Below are 22,443 nucleotides of genomic sequence, written 5' to 3' on the forward strand. Positions count from 1 at the left end.
AACTAACTGTTTTAAATCTTTTTTTTTTGACACAGAATCTTGCTTTGTTGCCCAGGCTGGAGTGCAGTGGCGTGATCTCGGCTCACTGTAAGCTCCACCTCCCGGATTCACGCCATTCTCCTGCCTCAGCCTCCCGAGTAGCTGGGACTACAGACACCCACCACCACGCCTGGCTAATTTTTTTGTATTTATAGTAGAGGCGGGGTTTCACCATGTTAGCCAGGATGGTCTTCATCTCCTGACCTCCTCGTGATCCGCCCGCCTCGGCCTCCTAAAGTGCTGGGATTACAGGCGTGAGCCACCGTGCCCCGCCCGGCTAAAGCAACTTTTAAATGAAAAGACAACTTTTTAAGTTGGCTAAATCTCAGCATTGATTAATTAATTGACAGGCACGCTGATACTTTGCTGGTGGACATGTAAAATTGTACAACAATTTTGCAAAATGATTTGTCATTACCTAGAAAATTTAAGGACATAGGTATCCTACAACTCAGTGATTCTAGTAGTAGGTGTATGCTACACAGAAACTTGTGGAATGGAAACGAACAAAGAATGACATGCACAAGAAAGTTGATAGTGGCATTATTAAAGATCATACCCTGGAAAGAAGCCAAATGCATAGTTACAGTATACCAGTTTAAATAACTGTGGAATACTTATAGATTAGAACATAGCAGGAAAAGAAATAAAGTATAATGATATTCATCAACATAAATAAACTCAGAAACAATATTGAGTGAAAAAAAGTGACAAATTAATGCATGTGGAATCTTACTGGTATATAAAGATCAAAAGCAAGCAAGTAATACTGCATAAAATATTGTTCAGAGATATGGGCATATAGTATAAAACTGTAAATAAAAAAAAGCAAATGAATTACTCAAAATTCAGGAGCTTAAGTTAACTGAAGGGGGGACAGGAACAAAGATTGCAATCAAAACAGTAATAGAAGAGAGTTCAAAGGTATTGTAATTTTCTGTTTTTTTAAGCTGCAGAATGGATACTCAGGAGTTCTTTTTATTGTCATGCTGTATACATAGTATACAGTATACATATATTACATTATGTGTACATATATATTTATTGATATTAATGATATGCTCCATAAAAACTTTCAAAAACTGTGTAGAGAGTAGGTCGTCCAGCATCTTACTTTATGTGGTTGCTTATTCATACTACATTTGATAAGTTAAAATTAGTCACATATCATCCTGGACAACTTTAGGCTTAAATCATTGTAGCCAAATCTTCACTATGATAAATATTTGGTTTTTGGCAATTCTTATTTGTATCCTAAACATTGATTTACTGGACTTTGCATTCATTACATGTCCAGTGCATGTATATACCTATAAACCCCCAAAACACACACAGACATGTACACACACACACACACGCAGCACGCTCACCGTGTATATAGTATATAAACACATTTCGTTTTAATTCACTTCTCTTTTCATCAGACATTACAGCCTCCCTCTGGGGATGAAGTCAAGCGTTGCTATGTTCAGATGAATTTTCTGGCCCAAGGTGATAATTTTGCACACAGTCAATAGCAATATCCCAGAAGTGAACTAGAAAACCAGTGAAACAAAATTCATTAACAATACCAGAGCAGAAAACTCCTTAACCACAAAAGGTATGTTTCCAAAGAATACACAGTAAATGCAAATGGAGCACGTACTACCTACATATGATCAAAGCAGATTGTGCCGCGTTGTCAGATAAGGTTGCAACAGAAAAAACAACAACAACAAAAAAATCTGCCTCTGTAACTCCCAAGGAGTTCCCATTGCTTAGGTTTATTGAAAGTCAATGTATGCTAATGAATTGCACAGAGCTGTACATCAAATCTCAGGTGAAGTTGTCACTTTATTGAGAAATCATTAAATTATTACACTATTTAATGATGCATGAAAATAAAATGCAATTGTGAAGAAAAGTATTTGGGGTATAGACTGAGCATTTTCTTTATGTAAAATGGTGCATTTTTGTCAGTTCCCCAAACACATTATGGCCATCTGTGCAAACCTACAACTGAAAAGAGATGACAAAAGGTGATTAATTAAAACATGACTTCTTTCAAAATTCGTTATATCACAGTGGAGTGCACCACCGAGGCCTTGAGACTTCTGAACAAAACAGTGAAGGCCTGCCCCTCACATTGTTTAAATTAACTTTATATTCAAAACAACATATCTTGTGTTTGATAATTCTTTTTTTAAAGGCTATGTAGTAATGGTGCTTTTCATAAAAAACTGTTGACACGCATTTGTCCATATACATGAGTACAACTGTGTAAGACTATGAATACCCATAAAATCATTTCTATCCCAGAATAATAAAAAACAAAATGTTCTTCAAGACAAAAGATTGCTCTCTCTCACACACACACACATACATACACACAATATGTCTATATGCATAAGTACATACATTTATGTACATGTCTGTACATGTATGCCTCATGTTATCTTGTATGTCTAATATATCAGCATCATATATCAAAAACTCTACATATGTAGTTTTATTTGTACAGTTAGGTAGTTTTATCTATAGCCTAGATTTTCTTTTAAGAACTTGATAAAGAAGGGTGATGAAGTTGAGTAGAAACTAAGTAGGAAATGAAATTATTCCATGTGATGGCATCCTCAATGTGGGAATTCCACTAGAAAAAAAAATAGCTACAATGAAAATGGAACAGTTTAATATCTTGATAAATATTTTAGAGCATTTAAGGTAAAACTAGAAATTATTCCGAAGTTCCCAGATGAGAAGCCTTGATGACCGTTTTTACACCATCGGGAAATGGTGGAGAAATATTGGATTGCTCCTTTCGCACTCTAATGCTGATTTCAACTATAATATGATAATGTGGCATTTCAAACAAAATTACTTTTGTTAAAAATGTTATGTGTAAATGCTTTTTAGGAAATTAATATATTCAGACTTTATGATGGTTACAGAAACTCCCATATCATTTAAATATTGATCCAATCGTCTATGAGTTTTCAGTTTGTAATTATCACTACCATATAGGTCACTCACAAAGAACAATTATTTCTAATGTTTAAGTATTTTTTCTCCATGCCAATATTTTAGTGAATGCACATATAAACCCAAACCAGAAAAAAATTCTAATTATTTTTTCACCAAACAGTGTTCTAAATCGACAAGCACCAAAGGGACTTGAGATCAAGGTGACGCCCCCCTGGCTCCATGAAGCTAGCATCTAATTCACGTATCATTTGTTTTCTTACCTACCGTATTTATTACCAGAACTATGTGTCACTTGAATACATGGTATTTTGTATTCTTCTCAAATTACTTTTAGTGTTTGTGTTTTGTCTCCCTACGTCAGTCAATTGCTTTTAGCTTCAAAAAAACAGATTATAAAACTAAAATTGGCTTAAATATTTTATGTTGTTTGCAAATGAAACAAAAGTGTAGAGTTGGGTGGTTCCAGGGTTCTTTCGGTGGCTTACAAGCCTTGTGAATGACGCAGGTCCTGAATTTTCACTCTGCATTCTTCATTTCATTGGCATTGTCTTTCCTCATGGTCACAAAGTGACTTCAATAGTTTAAACAAGCGTTCACAGGGCAATGTTTACAAGCAAGACAGAAGAGAGGGACACTGGGGAAAAGGAGAATGAAATTGTCTCGTCTCTTTCTCTGTGTTTGTCTCTTTCTCTCTCAAATTATGAAGGTTAATTTTTCCCACAAACACTAGCCCAGGGGTCCCCAGCCTCCGGGCTGCGGACAAAAATCAGTTCCTGGCTGGTTAGGAACCAGGCTGGACTGTACAGCAGGAGGTGAGCGCCCAGAAAGCCCAACATTATCGCCTGAGCTCCGCTCCTTTCAGATTAGTGGGGGCATTAGATCATCCCTATTGTGAACTGTGCATGCGAGGGATCGAGGTTGCTGCTAGAGAATCTAATGCCTGATGATTTGAGGTGGAACAGTTTCATCCTCATCTTCCCCTCAACCCCCCACCAGTCCATGGGTAAAATGTCTTCCACAAAACCGGTCCCTGGTGCCAGAAACGTTGGAGACAGCTGCTCCAGCCGAATTTCTCTTAAGTTTCTTGGACCAGATTTAGTCACCTGTGCCCTTCCAGGAGCAAACGAAGCTGGGAAAATAAATAGCTGGCCACTGTAGACTAAACTGTGGAAGAGTGACTACAAATAAGAATATGGGAGAGGGGAATGGCTGGTAGGTAGGAGACCAACAACGTTTACCGCAATCCCCAAACTTATGGTGAATTATCCGATAACCTGGGCTGTGTAGAATATTACTTATGTTTCCAGCACAGTGGCCCTGTTCGGTGCTAGTAGCTTAACTGCCCATATGTCTCTGGTACAGTTCCCCTAGGTGGCACCAGTCAGAAGAAATATTTGATAAGGCAACACAGAGAGTGATATAGTTGTTGATGTCTAAGCAGTGGCAAGGGGTGGAGAAGAAGAGGTTCAGGAAGGAGTCCACTTGAAAGTCAATCCTTTTTTTCAGAAAGTGTGAATGACTCAGGTAACTTTTGCCACCATTCACACAGACAGGAAAAGAAGCAAGGATGGGGTCAGAGACAGCAGCTATTTCACAGAGCAGGCACTCTAAGGGTGGCGGGGGATACATTCCTTAAGTTCCAGCATTTTACAAATAATTGGAGTCTTCATGCAGCAATGAACATTAAATGACAGCAGAAGGAAAGCTAGAGAATTCTCTACTGTTCATATGAACGGAGAAAACATTGGAGGGTTGATAAAGAATCGGAAAATTAAAAAAAGAAAACCAAAAAACTCTCCTGTAGAACAAGGGTGTGGGTAGTCTCAGGGTCCTCTCCTGAAGGTGCCTGAAGGAACAGTGAGGAGTATGGACTTCAAGGTCAAACTGCCCGAGGACAGAGCTTGGTTCTGCCATCTACTAGTCATACAACTTTCATCAACTCACTTCTTCTCTGTGTGTCTGCTTCTCTATAGGTTGTGCAAAAGTAATTGTGGGTTTTGCCACTAAGAGTAATGGCAAAAGTGATGAGTGCAATAAATACCTATTTCACATAGTTTTAGTGAAGATGAAATTAGGTCATGCATGCAATAAACTTTGAACATTAACACAGTAGAAGTATTCAATATTTGTTAGCTTCTGTCACCATCAATACTTATGTCACACCTCCCTAAGGAATTGCCAGTCCTTAATGAAAACATTTGAAATAAATACTACAGCTTCCCTGGATATTGTTTATTTTATATCAGTGCATCTTTAATACGGTTATGGGCAAGTATTCATAAACGCACACACACATACACACACATACACACCCACACATGTATATTAACTGTATATATACATATATACAGTTAATTAGATTATTTTAAGCCTTTTACATGTTTCATAGCATCCTGACTCATAAAGATTCCTTGAAATACTAATTAAGACATCAATTGACACTTGTGGACAAGCAGCATCTCTTATAGTAGGTGCCTGGTTTAAGTTTACTTATATGTCAAGATGCCGCATGCTATACTAGAATGGTAAAATCACTTGTTGAACTAAATTCACGTACTAGCTAGTTTATATCTCATCCTGATTTCATATAGGAAGGAGATTAGTAGCCACAGCATCTTCTTATATTAATATATTGGTGTGCCTCTATTTTGAAGCTTTACAAGTAGTCTTGGAATGTGGAAGGATGGCAAATTACAAAAAGAATAATTCTTTCAGGAATTACAGCTCCAGAAAAGAATTCTGCAAAACGTGCATGACATTTGGTTCTTCATTCAAATGCAATTTTTGATCCTTTTGCAGTTTGCCTTTCATTAGTTACATAGTTCAGAAAGAAACATGCTGAATTTGTAGCATATGTTTCTACATTCAAAGAGTATTTTGGTAGAGGGCTTAAAATATTGTAGGCAATTAATCTTCAACTAGTCTACCTGGATAAATGTTACTATGAGTCAGCTGTGTTGGATATTAAGGAAAACTTGACTCAGAGTTTATGCATTTTCTTCTGATTATATTTTTCTTCTCTGCCCTTTAATTACAACTAAATCTATAGGAATATTATGGTCTGTTAGCATAAATATAAACCATGAATGAACACAATGTGTTTTATGAAAGAACAAATCCATGCAGACTAGGGTTGGTTATAATTTCTAAAGACCAGAGCTGTATTTCCCAGATAAAATATTCCTTTTAAACTAATATGTTCATCTGTGTTGAGAAGTTCGTGGTCATATAGTCACATATATTCATTTTGAACAGGAAATCTTTGAATGTCAGTTTCAGGGAAATAGGTGTTCATAGCTTTCAGTAAAGGTAGACGTTAAAATAAGTCACATTTTAAACATCTTCTGAATGATGTAATAAATATAGGTTTTACTACATTTTGGTGCGCATTAGAGAAATAAACAAAAGACAAGGGGGCAGGGGATTTTGTAGATTTTAAAATAAGTGGGAGTTATAATTGTAGTTTTACTCACCTATAACCTACATCATTTTGACAGTTATGTCTTCCCATAAGGACACTTTGGCATGTGGTTTATCATTTGTTCTACAAATATTTATTGGCTACCTACGATGTGTCAGGCAGGTATGGATAGGATGGATTCAGCAGAGAACAGAAATAAACCATCTTTGTTAGTTTCTTATTGCTACCCCAACAAATTACTACAATCTTAGTGACTTCAAACAATGCAAATTTATGATCTTACAGTTCTGAGAGTCGGAAGTCTGAAACTAGTTTTACTGCACTCAATTCAAGGTGTTGGCAAGGCTGGTTCTTTCTGTAGGCTTTTAGGGGACAATTAATTTCTTTGCCTTTTACAGCTTCTACAGACCACCTCTGTTCCTTGGCTTACTGCCCCTCTCTCCATTTTCAAAGCACATCAGTACAAACTCTGGTTCCATCCTCATGTCTCCTTTTACTGCCTTTGTCCCTCTTGTCTCCCTGTTACAAGGACCCTTAAAGAAGGGCCCATCTGGATAATGCAGAATAATCTTCCCATCTCATGGTCCTTAACTTAATCACATCTTCAAATCCCCTTTTGCCAATAATATATTAGCTATTTGCAAGGATTAGAATGTTGACATTTTTCTGGAGGAGGCATGATCCTTCTAGGGGCAAGGAATTTTACCTTTTCCAGGGATGACAATGAATATGTAAGTAAATTAATAAATTGTATAATTTCAGGAATTAATATTATAAAACATTTTTAAAGGGCAAAGGAGAGTAATTGGGTGTGGAAAGGAGTGGCTATTTTATTAGAGGTGGCCAGAGAAAGGCTCTGAGATATGAGACTTGAGATCCAATTAATAAGAAGGACGCAAAGAGCTTTCTCAGTGAAAGGGTCAGCAAGTGCAAGGCCCAGCATTGTTAACACACTTGGCTGCTTTGGGACAGAAAAAAGCCATTGTAGTGGCTTAGAGTGGCAGAGACAGGGTGAGAGAAGGGATGCGCTCTGACCATGTACTTTTGTGCAGGTCATGATGAAAAGTTTGAATTTTATCCAAATTAGAAGAGAAAGCAAAGGAGAATCTTAAGCAAGGTGAAGATATAATATGATTTATCATTTGAGAAGATGATTTTTCTTGTTAAAGTGGTGAACTGTAAAGGGTCAAGCTGGTGGTAGTGTGACAAGTTGGGAGGAGTGGTTGCGGTAGCCCAGGCAGGTTAGATGGTGTCGTGAATTAGGCTTTTCACTGGGGGAGATGCTAAATTATTGAAATATATAAGGTTGGTGCAAAAGTAATTGTGGTCTTTGCCATTACTTTCAATGGCAACAGCTGCAATTACTTTTGCATGAACCTAATATTTTAGAGTTTGGCCTGGCATGGGGCTCACGTCTGTCATCTCAACACTTTGGGAGGTCGGGGCAGGAGGCTCACTTGAAGTCAGGAGTTCAAGAGCAGCCTGGCCAACATGGTGAAACACCATCTCTACTAAAAATACAAAAATTAGCTGTGCATGATGGCAGGTGCCTTTAAGCCCAGCTACTCAGGAGGTTGAGACAGGAGAATTCCTTGAACTCAGGAGGCAGAGGTTGCAGTGACCCGAGATATCGCTACTGCACTCCAGCCTGGGTGACAGAGTGAGACTCTGTCCAAAAAAAAAAAGACATTTGAGAGGTATCTAAGAAAAGACTTGCATTTAAGCTTCTAATTACTCTAGTAAAAATTCATCTCTATATTCACCAAACTGACACTGTGTCTGTTATGTACATGTATTACTGGCATGAGTATTTTGGGATTGTATCCTAGTTTATTTGTTCAAGAAGTTGCTTTGAGTGATATTTGATTAACTGAGTTGATGAGCTGTTTGGATGAATTGATTACATTGATCTGTTATGTTATCAGTGTTGACATAGCTGTCACCATCCTAGGGTAGACATGCATAGATTTATATTCCTCTGGTATAAAACTCCTGTAACCATCTTAGTTGATGCCATATTAGGTGTGCTGGGAAAGCCTCCTATGTATTATTTGTACTGTTGGTTGTTTGCTATTGAATTGATTCTGTAGCCAGGACTGTATTTGCTTAGCAATTCTTACTTGGTGTTTGTCTTCTTTCCTTCTTTCCTTCCCTTCCCTTGTCTAGCCACGATGAGATTGACCTCTAGACCACATCTGTCTCACAGTATCTTTATTAGTAGAGTTGTGGAATGTGCCTGTCAAATGTTAAATAGGTGTTCCTTGTTGTGATTTCTTTTCCCTGGCAAATGTTTGTGTCTGGAAATTTTGCTTGCAGTGTACAAAGAAACCTTGTAGTCTTGAGAAAAACAGAAAATAAGCATGTCCATGTTTGCCATTGCCTTGGGGTAGACAGAAACCCTGGTGTGCATCCAGAGGAAAACATTCATGCCATTGATCCAATTTATTCACCCAAGTTCACTGAAGGGTGTCATACCATAAGTTGGCTTTAAAAGTTGGTGAATAAGATATTCTGTTAAAAACTAGTATTTGGATTTCAAAAGTAAAGTGAAGAAAACCAAATGAGTCAGGTTCCAGGGCTTCAGAGTTTATGTACCCAGTGAGACTGGAGACTGAATGTAAACATGAGAGGAAATGTTTTCTTGGCATTTCTCATTGAAATAAATCAACATTCAAGGTTGTTTTAGAGGAAAATTCAATAATTTTGTAAAACATTTTACTTAAAATTGTTTCTTTTTTGTTACCTGGAATGTCCTTTTCTTATATTCTATCATTCCCTTCAAAATTTCCCTGTTCCAGTACTCAGTCTTTATGAACCTCATTTGAAGGGAAGAGGAGCAGAAATCACACTTACGTCACAGGAATGCTATGGTGGGAAGGAAAATATATACAAAGTATTGTGGCAAGAACACAGTAGGTAATCAAAAGTGTTGTTTCTTTTCTTTTACATTTGTTCAACCCTTTCATAGTTAATTGATTCAGTGACAAATTGCTCTTGACAAATCATCTCTGGACTGAGAATAAGAAATCCTCAGCTTTGTTCCAAGCTAGTGGCGGTGCTCGAACTTAAACTCAGACCTTTCTACAGTTCATTCAAAGGTCATCCGTCCCACTTAACTTCTCATTCATTCAATCAATATTTACTGAGTTTAAATCACCCCTACTATATCCATGAACCGAACTTGTAGAAGCATAGATAATTGGAACCCTCCACTGTTCTTCTGAGCACTGGGAAGACAGATTGCTTTCCCTTCTACTGGATAAACATGTACACATTCCCTCATAAGCCACATTTGACTGGGGCCAGACAACTGAGTCTGATCAATTCTGGATTGTTAGGATAGATTTCACCATGTATTTTGGCTATTTTATCTTTAAAATTACATGACTTTGTACTGATATCAAAATGAGCTGCAGTTTGAAAATATTAAAAGAAGCTTAGAGACATATATTTATACTTAAACATCTTATGAGAAATGGGCTAATAAATGTGCTTTAAAAATACAAACATTTGACATTAAAATGCACTATCCCTTTAACTAACTTGCATACCATTCCAGATTTACTTATAGAAACATTAAAAACCGACTCAATAAATTTTCTAGACAATGTTGTTTAAATAATTTGTTCTCCACATATTTCTCTCGTCTCTCCTTCAAGCTCATATTTTTAAAATCTTTTTATTTGTAACAAATTTTACAATACTGAATATGTTAATAAACTGTGTGCCTTATTTGTTTATCTTCACATCTACTTTCATTTCTAAAAGATCTGATAAAAATTAAAAAATTATAGCATTTCCTCGAATGCAACAAGTCTTACAGAAAATAAACACATCTCTATATTGTCACCTGCCTTTAAGCAGTTTATATGTTAGACTCATTCACATTTTGTTAAGGATTTATAATAAACATTGAACATTTTAAAACAAATAATTTGAAAATTGCTACTGCTTGCTGTATGTTTATGAGTAGAAATTCCTTTCTAGCTAATAGGGTGTCATACACGCTAATGGATCAGGAAAGCAGGTGCCCCTCATAATTACAGAAAGTTTTAATATGGGGAGTTGTGCTCCCTTTTCTGGGAACCTCTCCCAAACTTTAAGGTCATCGCTGCCCTAGACAATGCCCTGTGTAACTGGTAAACACATCTGAAATTTTGCATTATTCAACTTCACATTCCTGGATCAGTTCAATGACAAAACGGGCTGAACGGTAAGGTCATGCCATCCTCAGCACTCTTGGGCATTTAAATGGAAACTGTCACCATTTCACAAGTGTGGTCATTTGTTATTGGGTGTGAAGTCGTACTAGACATTTCAGGTCCTTCCAGATTTGAAGTTTACCTGATTCTATGAGCTCTACTCTTTTTCATATTTTCTTCTGCTTAATACCCACAAAAGGAAAAAGATCCATGCACCAGATATTCAGTTCATTCACTGATTCCCCTTAACGATATACCTGTGGTCAAAAACTTTTTATGAGAATATCTAAATATCTTATGAAAATCAATCTTATTTTCTCAACTATGCTCTTCACCCACAGCTTCTTTCCAATGGTAGAGCCCATCCTACTTGTGTCATGTCACTTTCCACTCCCACATCATGATGTGTTTATTCATTCATCTATCAACAGATGTTTATTGAGTACCTACTGTACTAGATACTGTGTTCTGTTGGATACTAGAAACACTGCAGAGATCAAGAAAGGCAAGAATCCTGTATTATTGAGTTTTCTTTTAATCAGATGTTTAGAATGGTATACTTAGCGGGCTGAAAGTTGGCCCCAAAGTTATGTATACATCACAGTCTCTGAAATCTGCTATTATTACTTCATATGGCAAAAGTGTTAATATTACCTTGTATGGCAAAAGATATGAATAAATTGAGGATCTTAAGAGAAAAAGGTTACCCTGCTTTATCCAGATGGACCCTAAATGCAATCACATGTATCTTGTAAGAGAGTTGGGAAGGTTGAACACGATGCACATGGTGGAGAGTTGTGGCCATAAGCCAAAAATTGCCAACAGTCGTCAGAATCCAGAAGAGGCCAGGAGTGGTTTCCCCAGAAAAACCTTCCTGGTTTCCCACTCCAGAGAAAGTGTGGCCCTGCCACCACTTGATTTTGGACTTCTAACTCTCAGGGCTATGAGAAAGTAAATTTCTGTTGTTTTAAAGCATTCAGTTTGTAATAACTCGTATGACAGCTCCAGGAAACAAAATAATTTAGAAAATCAGGCTTAAGAGCAGGAGACTTGGAATCAAATGCTACGCTCTATAATCTAGTAAATGAAGGACAAGAAGCCAATCAATTAATCTCCCTGGCTCATTTTATTCATCTGTAAAATGGGAAAATACAATCTATCTTCCATGTAATTATTGACTTAAACAATGGTTTGTATTTGCTAAGCCTAGACTAAAGGGAGCATACAATGATGACATGCATTTGAATATGCTAGCTAGTGTAGTCATTTTTGAAATGATTTAAAAGATAAAGTTATTTTAGAAGAGTTCTTTAATTGAAAATGTTAAAAACTCCTTTTAGCATTATTTTATGGTGATAACTAAATTAATACACATAAAATATTTTATATATGTGACCTTTGATAGTTTAAAAAAGTGGACAATAAGAAAAAAAGGGAGTAGGTAGTTCTACAACATCAAATTTTCATTCTATTTCACACACACATAGCTGGCTGAAGTGGACACTGGTGTTTGCTTACCCCCATTCATTCCCTTCTCCTTCTTTTCTGAAGTATCCTAGTTATATTCAAATACCCACCCAGTCCACGAGACTCAGAGCTGACCTCATGTCCTCATATGCAGCTCCAAGTCTAACCAGCAAAACTCCATCCCCCTAAGAAAGATGTGGCTCAGGAATAGATATGTACCATAATTTGACCAAGGAAACCATTTGTTCAAGATTTCTTAGAAAGTTCTGTTTTGCTTATCTGGAAAAGACTTTAGGTGTATCCTCTTTCTTTCATAAAATGTGAATAAGGAAGAATCCTACAGCTCTGATTCTGTGATATTTCAGGATAAAGGTTAGTGTGGGGAAAAGAGAGAGATCAGCCTGTTACTGTGTCTATACAGAAGGAAGTAGACATAGAAGACTCCATTTAGTTCTGTATTTGAGATGCTATTAATCTGTGACCTTACCTCCAACCTTGTCCTTGCAAGAGACATGTGCTGTGGTGACTTAAGGTTAAAAGGATTTTGGGCGGTGCAAAATGTGCTTTGTTAAACAAGTGCCTAAAGGCTGCTTATGGTTAAAGGTCATCACCATTCTCTTTAATCTCAAGAAAGAGAAAAACATTTGTCTCCTGCCCCTCCCTGGGCTATGGAACATCTCCGGGTAATACCCATTGTGTGCCTTGCTTACGGAGTGAGGAGAAACCGCCATTAGGAATAAAGTGGGACATCTTGGGGCAATACTGCTAAAAGGTTTATGGGATGTCGCACTATACATCTCAGGCACAGTTATTCCTTTAAAATTATTCATATTACAGGATTTTTTTCATATGTCTTACTGCTGATTTCCCCCTACAATAATCTATTGTCCAGCACTCCCTTATCCTTTTAATGCTAAGATGTCTCAATAATACTAAGGGAACTCCGAGGCCGGTTTTTTTGCGGGCGTGGGTCCTCTGTAAGATGAGGCGCGGTCCCCTGGGCCCGTTTTCTTTCTCTGACACTTTGTTCTGTGTTTTATTCCTTTTTCAAGGTCTTTCGTTTCCCAACCTAACACACCCACAAGTGTGGAGGGGCAGGCCACCCCTTCAGGTTAGGACTGTAAATTAGAGACATGGTTATCACTGACCTGTTGAATTAAATAACACTGAGCTTCACCCTACCTTTGTACTCCCAGTTAAGTGAGCCAATGAAAAGCTTCATTTTTTAAAAGAACAATTTTTATTCATCTTTTCTGTTACTTACGCATATCCTAAGTGACAGATTGATAATGTTTGGCTCTGTGTCTCCACCCAAATCTCATATTGAATTGTAATCCCCACGTGTCGCGAGTGGGACTTCGTGGGAGATGATTGGATCTTGGGGCAGTTCCCCGTGCTGTTTTTGTGATAGTGAGTGAGTTCTCATGACATCTGATGGTTTAAAAGTGTGGTGCTTCCCCCTTGTGAAGAAGGTGCTTGCTTCTCCTTCACCTCCCACCATGACTGTAGGTTTCCTGAAGCTTTCCCAGCTGTGTAGAACGGTGAGTCAACTGAATCCCTTTTCTTTATACATTACCCAGTCTCAGGTAGTTCTTTATAGCAGTGTGAAAATGGACTAATACATACACTGACCTAGCAAGTGCTAGGAACAGCTCTAGCCCTAAATTAACTCACTGGTTTATTGGTAGACAGTCATGACCCTCAATAAACACACATTCACCAAAATTTAGTTATTATTTAAATTCAGATCTACTAAAGGTAGTATCATATGTGAGAATCAATCAAAAACCAAGAGATGCTCAACAGCTAAGAAGGAAAGAGAAAAACTAGTGAGGCTATGTACAGTTTGCTTACTGTTTTTTTGTTTTGTTTTGTTTTTTTTTTAAGTTGGAGAAAAGCAGCAAAAATAAATGTAGTTCTTAGTACCAAATAGATACTATGCAAGTACATAGCAAATGGCTCACAATCCTTCCATTATAAAATTTGCTTAGGACGGTTTTCCCTCCAGAAAATTGTTATGAGAACATATGTTGCCTCCAAAATTCTCCAGTTGGACAATGTTCCCTGCTGAAATACTCATAGTCTTCTCAGGAATGTGGTAAACACATGTGATTCAGAGGGTGGATCAAAGTGATACTACTTAAAAAAAAAAAAACTAAACCAAATACATATGTTCACCAAGGATAAAGGCACAAATAATAAATCTTAGCATATGTTCTAATAGAAAATAGCTTTAAAAATGGAGAAAGAGGCATGTAGCCTAAAAGAGGGAAGATTTTGTATTTACTTGAAAAGGTTCTTGGTAAGCCAGAAATTATACTTGGAATTGTATTGTTATAGAGAAAGAAGATACCTTTTACATTCCTCCATTTCATAACTAATGGTGTGTCATTTCCAGAAAAACCAAAAGTATTATTCTAGGCCTACCAATAATTGTCCCTCTAACTAAATGTCTCTTTCAATTTGGGATTCTGAGATTATATTCCATAATCCCTCATTTGTTGTAGAGGCAAAGTCTATTAATAGATTCCAAATATGATTTTTAAAAATCGTAAAGTGCTTCAATAAGAATGCCATTTCGAGTTAAGGTGACAAGCAAATAGTCTATAAATGTCTGGGTGCCCATGAAGGTCAGACAGGTAAAGAAAATTATGCCCAGCACTTTCAAAATTTATCTGTTGTTAGGTACACTGTTACAGTAACTTCTTTTGCAGAACTTTTAATTGCAGATTATGGAAGCAAATTGGAAAGAAAAAAAGTTATTTTTAAGGCTAATGCTGTTTGTTGTTTAGTCTTCTGGCTCTTCAAAAACTGCTGTGATCTATAAACAAAAGTTATTAGAAAGAGATACCAAGAGAAAAACACAAATATGGAAGGGCATTAAATCATTTTAGTGTCACTTTTTCCATTAAAGTATCATCAAACACTTACTCTGATCTACTGTTCTCTAGCTCTCTCTTCCCCTCATCTCTTCCCCTAAGCAAACTTAGGACATAGACACCTTTACACTTCTGCATATTCAACAAACAAGATATGAGGACTGTGAGAGTGAGGTTGAGATGGTCAGCTGTGTGTGTTTATTTATGGATTCACAAATACTACCATGGGATATAACACATTACAGAGACCTAAAAAAAATCCTCAAATCTCCATCCTAGAACAAAAGTTGCCAACCTTTTTCTGTAAGGAGCCAGATAATAAGCACGTTAGGCTTGCACACAGTCTCTATCACAGCTACTCAACTCTACTGTTGTACCCAAAAAGAAACCACAGATAGTATGCAAACGAAAGAGCATGGCTGTGTTCTCATAAAACTTACTTATAGACACTAAAATTTGAATTTTATATACATTTTACATATATAAAATATGATTATTTTTATTTTCTCTTTTGGCCATTAAACAAATGTAAAAAAACATTCTCGCCTCACAATGTACAAAAATATAAGGTAGTTTGCTGACACTGCTGTAGACCCACCCCAACTTAAATATCTTAGAATGGGGAGAACTGGGAATAATCATCTGGTTTATTCCACTCTTCTTCTCTTCCCACTCCTTGAGCTGATCCTGTCACCATATGTCACAGTATGAGAACTCTTTAAGGAGAAACATGAAACCTGTTTGAAATGCACTTTCTGATGGCTTCATAAAAAGGGCTGTAAAAAATTCAAGCTATGCATCTTTAAAGCTCTTGAAAGTATAAATTCTTTCATAGGATGCTAGCATTGGAGTGACAGAAACAAAGCTAAGTGAAACTTTTTTTTTAATGTATCATTGCCAAATTTCTCCCTACAGGCCTCCCTCCTTCTTTCAGACTCTAATTCAGAGAAATCTATTCTAGCTGTTGAAAGCCTTTGACTTCTTTCAGTCATTGATCCATGTATAAAAACCGTTCAAAATTTAGTGTCTTCAAACAACAGCAATTTACTATGTCTAGCAGTATGGTGGGTTGTCTGCAAGGTTCTTGTGCTAATCTCACCTGGGTTTTCTCATGTAGCTGTTTTCAGCTGGGACATATATAGGGGTCTGGAGTCAGATGGTGCAGTTGGGATGGCTAGGCCTCTCTTTCTATAACCCAGTCTTCTTCATGGTATGGTGGGTTCAGGGTAGTGTTCCAAGTGAGTACACGTAAAAGGTGCATGATTTTAGAATTTGGATGACATGTTTTCTGCAACTTATTGTTCAGAACAAGTCAGAATACCAGCTTGGATTTAAAAGGTTGGAGAGGCCAGGTGTGGTGGCTCATACCTGTAATCCCAACACTTTGGGAGGCCGAGGTGGGCAGATCATGAGGTTAAGAGATCAAGGTCATCCTGGCCAACATGGTGAAACTCCATCTGTATTAAAAATACAAAAATTAGCTGGGTGTGGTGGCGCACACCTGTAGTCCCAGCTACTCTGGAGGCTGAGACAAGAGAATCGCTTGAACCCGGGAGGTGGAGGTTGCAGTGAGCCCAGATAGCACCACTGCACTCCAGCCTGGTAACAGTGTGAGACTCCATCTCAAAAAAAAAAAAAAAAAAAGTTGGAGAAATAGACTCCACCTCTGGAGTAGTAAAATAATATTGCAAATGAGTGTGAGTAGGGAAAGGGAGGACTTTGTGGCCATTATGCAGTCTACCATTTCATACTTATCCCAGGTTTTGTGGAGCCTCTGGGCCTACATTATTCCTTTTATTTCAAAGCATTTCGATCTTCATAACTGCACATTAAGAGTGACAACCTTAATGGCATGATTATGAAGATTAACAATGAATTCCTGGAGTAACACAGAAGAATAGTGTTTAGAAGAATGAGTGTTGTTACACAATTGGTTTGTGTTGGCTCTCATCGTTTTGGTAATATGGAAAATTCAAGAAGATTGCTTGTGGAGACAATGCAGGTGATAAGCATGTGTAAAATGCTATTGAGAAGCTCAAATATGTCAGGGAAAGTTTTCAAGACAGGTACTTGGAGGATCTGGGAGATAGGTATAGTTACGTATGGTATATATGCTAAAAACAAAGGTGATGGTCAGTCAGAATCTTGTTTGTGAACAGCTTCCAGAACTTGTCATAATGCATTTAGATGTAAGTCAACAATGAAGAGGCCAGTCTTCCTGTCTGAGTGTTTTTAGTTCAGCTAGAAGACCTTTATGCCTAGAATATCACACTAACACTCTAAGGCACTAGGAAGAAAATTCCCAACAGCCACTAAAAAACAATAGGGGCTTTGAGTGTCAATTGTCAAAGTGATGGAAAGGAGAAGTTCTGGAAGGTCATATATTTTTATGTTTGAAGGATAGCACACTGGCCTTACCTATCTGTGATGCTCAAATGAGACCTAGCTAGAAACTCTGTTAATAATATTATCACAACCCTGTCTCTTCAAATCTAAGATGCCATCTATTGTAAGTTACATGCTAATTTGTGTATCATCCAGTAACTATAAAGTATCACCAATTTTAATAGGTGTCTTAATTTCAGAGATGTTAAAGTGTGAGAAACATGCTTCTTAGAGGTGATATAACTTGCTCATAATAATACCATAAACTAAACAATAACCATAGGAACATATAAAACATTTTCCATATTTTTTTGGTCAATGCTTATAGCAGTCTATGCACTTTCTATTATTACAATTCACATTGGATAAATGGGGCAACTGTGGCTAAAAAGATAAAAAGATTATTATTTAATAATAATTACAGATTATTGAAAGATAATCTTTAATTAATGTAATTAACGATTATCAAATGGCTATAAACGCAAAGTCAAAATTCTGTCCTTGGTCTTTCTAACTCCAAGCCTGACCCTTAATCATTAAGCTCTATGGCCTTTTCTGAAAACTAGTCACTTCCATTCTTTTAGTATCATCACATAATTGTTAACAGCCAGTTAATTAACCAACTACATTTTAAAATCTGCTATTATGAAATTCTCAGGAGTAGTTAGCTAAGTGAAACACCAGCAACAAAAATGGTTTTGATTTCACAGTCCAGAAGCTCATCATCTCCTACAAACTCATCATAAAGAATGACTAAACCAGTATAACCAGTCTTCAGCGCCTAGCTTCTTCTGCTCTAAAATCTCTCGCTTTCCTAAACTATGTCCAGTTCCAAGGTACAATTAAAAGTCAATTGTTGTAATTAAATATCTCCCAAGAAAAACTCAAATAGCAGAAACTCTATTAGGCAAGAGAGGCTAGATTTTTCTGTGATAACTACAGGCCAACAATTTCAGTTGTTTATACGAGTAAAGATTTATTTCTTGCCCTACACAATGATCTTTACGGGTCAGCTCCAACCCTAGACTGCATCACTTATGCCTTCACTCTAAGACTCAGCTGACAGAACAGCCATTATTTGGAACATTTCCCAGATGCTGTAGCAGTGGAAAAAGTGATCCTTGGAGAGTCACATACCAGCAATTAAATGCCTGACCTGCACTTGACCCTCATTACTCCCACATGTATTACTGGCCAGAACTGATCTCCAGGTCTCCCTCTACTGGAGGGGTCAGAAATTGTCTCTAACTGTTCACCTAAAGACAGAGAGAGAGAACAGCCTTACACGGGACTGCAAATCTCTCTCAATTATGTTCAGATAAACATGTTGTTTGATGCTTGTGCCTATACTGTTTTATATTCAGGTTATTATTTTCCAACATTTTGGGGTGTGAGGACCCTGTGATAAGTGAAAAAAAGAAGAATGTGATAACCTCTTTTCATAATAATTTGCTTTTTATATGCATCTTTTTTGAGAAGGTACAGATAATCAAAAGCCTAAGTGAATTCAATGATGTTTGAAACTGAATTTGTATTTCAGTGACTACAGAGAGTATACATGCATTTAAAAGTAGAATGTAAGTATTACACATGCAAGACATGGAGTAAGATGTGGCTCACTTAACCCTCATAGAAACAAACAATTAAGACAAATTCAGACTTCAAAGACCTAAAATTAAAACAGAATGGAGAAGAGCTGCAGGCAAGTGGTATCACTGTTACTTTTCCATCCTCAGAGGGCTTTGTAAGGGATATAACCGTTCTTTTAAAGATAGCATGCTTCCTATTCCCTGATATCTTCATGTCGATACTACATTCCTTCCTTTTGTCTAGTTGAATAGTGCTCAACCTTTAGCCAACACAAGAATAATGGTATGCACAATTCTAAAGATTTTGTGCTTTATGGGCAACTGGGAATTTTCAAGAAAGGCTTGTTTTTAGCCAATGTTGGCATATGAATGTATTTGGGATTTGGTGACCCATAAGCTGGATACCATTGCTTCAGTATTAAAGCTCTTGGTAAATGACACTCTTCAGTATTTGGTGATGTTTCCATCCAATTCTAATACTCTACCATTATTTATTTATACATTTGCTTTTGGAATGCGGTTGGACCATACTTTTTTCATTCATTCAAAAAACTTTGATAAATTACCCCCTTATGTCAATCACTACATATACATACTATGTTGGGAATGCTGAGATGAGATAAATCATCCCTGGCTTCAAAGAGTTTGCTGTCAAAAAGAAAGAAAGAGTTGAATAAATGTCTGCTCAGGATAAACTGGAGGCACAGGTAGTGGATATGTATCCAATCTGGGTTGGTCAATTTAGTTTCCCTGATAAACTGAGGCTTCTGGTGAATATGAATGTGGAAGAATTAGGCATATAGATGGTAAGAGATTGTTAGCAAGTTTCATGAGAAAAGAATAGTCAAAGGCAATGAAGCAAGGACATTCAGAACAATGATGTCACCTACTATGTATACTACTCTGCAGCTTGTGTTTTTTACTAAAATACACATCGTGGACATCCCTACAGACCAGTGATAACAGACCTAACTCCTTCTCTTTAACAGCTTCATAGAAATATAAAAAATAGATGCACATTATTTATTCAATTATTCCTGCATTGATGGATGCTCAGATTATTTCCAAGGTTTTGTTGCTATAAATATCCATTTATGTATAATTGTAAGCTGAGATCCTTTGAATTCTCCTAAGATCAATTCCCAAAATTGACATTGTTGAATCAAAGAACATTTCATTTGAAGAAAAAGTCAGACTACTGTATTAACTTACCTTCCCACTGAGTATTCCAGATTACAAGTCGTAAGTGTTGCTAATTTTATGAACACAATGATAATAGCTCTTCATTTTAATTGTATTATCCTGACCACTGATAAGGTTGAAAATTTTCCAATTTTGTGAATAGCCTATTTATGTCCATTGAATCACTTCCATTTTATTTTCTTGTCATTTTAGGGGTTCTTTTGAATACTTAAGTTATTAAATACAAGAATAAGTATGAATAATTCTTTCAAATTACACAAACTTTTCATTTTACTTATCTTTTTACTTTATTTATGAAGACCTTGACTTTATTGGCTTAATTTTGACGTATTTTTGTTATAACATTTTTAAAGTGTGTAAATTCACAATTCATACATTATTTTTCTTTGCCTTTATATTTTTTGGTTTCACTCTTCTCCAACAAGTCACGACCTCAGAAAAAGAATTTTATTATATATACACACATATGTAATGGAATATACTATTATAATTGAAAATGTATTTGTATGAATATATAATGGAGTATATATATAATTGAAAATATATTTGTATAATTTTTTATCACTTCTAAAATTTAGATTTTTTTTGTTTACTTTAAAACTATGTATTATTTTAGGGCTGCTTTCTCTTTCAGATGAAAAACCAATGACAGATAACTGATTATGCTATCAATAATAATTCAATATATAATTTTTTCTCAATGTTGCAAATCACTTGGATTCTGCTCTGCTCTGAATCCCAGGCTGATGGAGCGGCTACTCTCCAGAATAATAGAAATGCAATTTAAAATACCTCTCATTTTGAATGTATGTGCTATTAGGAAGTTGGGAGAAAAAGGAGCAAGATGGGAAGGGAAGGAGAATGAATTTTGGCCTGAGATTTGATTTCTATCAGATCTGATTCCTATTGCCTGTGTGAATTTCCCCCACCTTGAATCCAGCAGTTATGAATTGCATTTGACTCATTTGTGAAAGGCCAGTGATTGATAATCATGAAAGATGACTTCAAGCCCAATTTGGTCGACATAGGCTCTCTAGGGCCATCACAGATAGTCATGGCGATGCTTTTAAATAGTAACCCTGCAATTAGATCTTTGGGATGGTTGTTTACATACTGGTCTGAGGATGTGAATTTATATCCAAATTTCTGTTTTGTTGTAAAATTTTGTAAGTGGAATGAAAGCCTTTTCTTATTTAATTCAGTGACGCAGTCAATCCATCACCTTTTGAATGCCAAAATGGTAGAGAAGTCCAATACTTTCAGCTTTGGTTAATTCTACCTTTGATGTGCTATCAAACAGCAGTTAAGCTGATGCAGAAAAATTATTTTGATAAGGCCATTTCTAAAAGCAGAATTCAAAATAACATCATTTTGGTCTCTTCCATTTATGTCAAATAAATGGTATTCTGCCAGACATTGTTGGCGCACTTATGAAAATCTATTCTCTTTCAAATTGCACTGCATTACATGCAGAATGCTTGGTCCTTATTTGAAATAGTTTAGAGCAAAAGCTTGGTCCTTATTTGAAATAGTTGAGCATAAAAGCTTTTAAGAAGAGATTCTTTAGAAGCTGGAGTTGGCTTTTATTGGAAACTGTTTATCCTGGAGAGTAGTTCTTAGGTAATTGCAAGAGAATGATCTTGTCTCATTTCAAGACAAGCCGAACAGGACAATCATTGTATGGGGCTTTCTGAGCAGTTAGAAGACAGTATAAAGACATTGAACTTTTGGGTTGGGGAAGAAAGGTTTAAGAACCAGCAGGTAGAAGCACTCAGGAGATTAACCTTAGCTCCTTTATAACTTAGCTCTTTGTTGGGGGTCTTATCATCCTAGTCAAGAAGGTCACCAATGGGACATTAGTGGACCAGGGGAATTATCCAGACCATTTGAATTATCCCTGAGAATATGTTTCAGCCTAAGAGAAATGTAAGCCTCTTGTCCACTTTAGAAAAGTTGGCTCAGGAGATACAAAGTCATATCTATCACGCTTTGTAGCCCAAGCACGTGAGAGGTAGACTCTGATTCAAGGTTGGTAACAATTACTAACATCTATTTATATGTTAATCCAACTAAAATTTATTAATATATTGAGCTATTAAAATATAGAGGATACTGTACTAGGCACTTCAGGAATACAAAAATGAATAGAACCAAGCAATTATCAATAGCAGGCATGCATTAAAGTCAGAATATGATAAAGGGGAATAATCAAGTCATTACCAATTTTGAAAAGAAATGAAACCCAGCAGATGGTGAATTCTTAATGAAAGAGTTATTTTAATATGAACTTCGACAGA

At 36.6% G+C, this 22,443-nt stretch overlaps 1 protein-coding gene across 1 annotated transcript in view; it reads right to left on the minus strand.

The window, feature by feature from the left end:
* Window positions 1–22,443, minus strand: part of LOC108519869 (uncharacterized) — a gene marked incomplete at its 3' end in the record, with an annotated part of 724,835 nt that overhangs the window by 161,170 nt on the left and 541,222 nt on the right. The gene's annotated exons all lie outside the window — the stretch shown is intronic.

Source organism: Rhinopithecus bieti, unplaced genomic scaffold (assembly GCF_001698545.2).
Source record: "Rhinopithecus bieti isolate Rb0 unplaced genomic scaffold, ASM169854v2 scaffold_48680, whole genome shotgun sequence".
Lineage (NCBI taxonomy): Eukaryota > Metazoa > Chordata > Mammalia > Primates > Cercopithecidae > Rhinopithecus > Rhinopithecus bieti.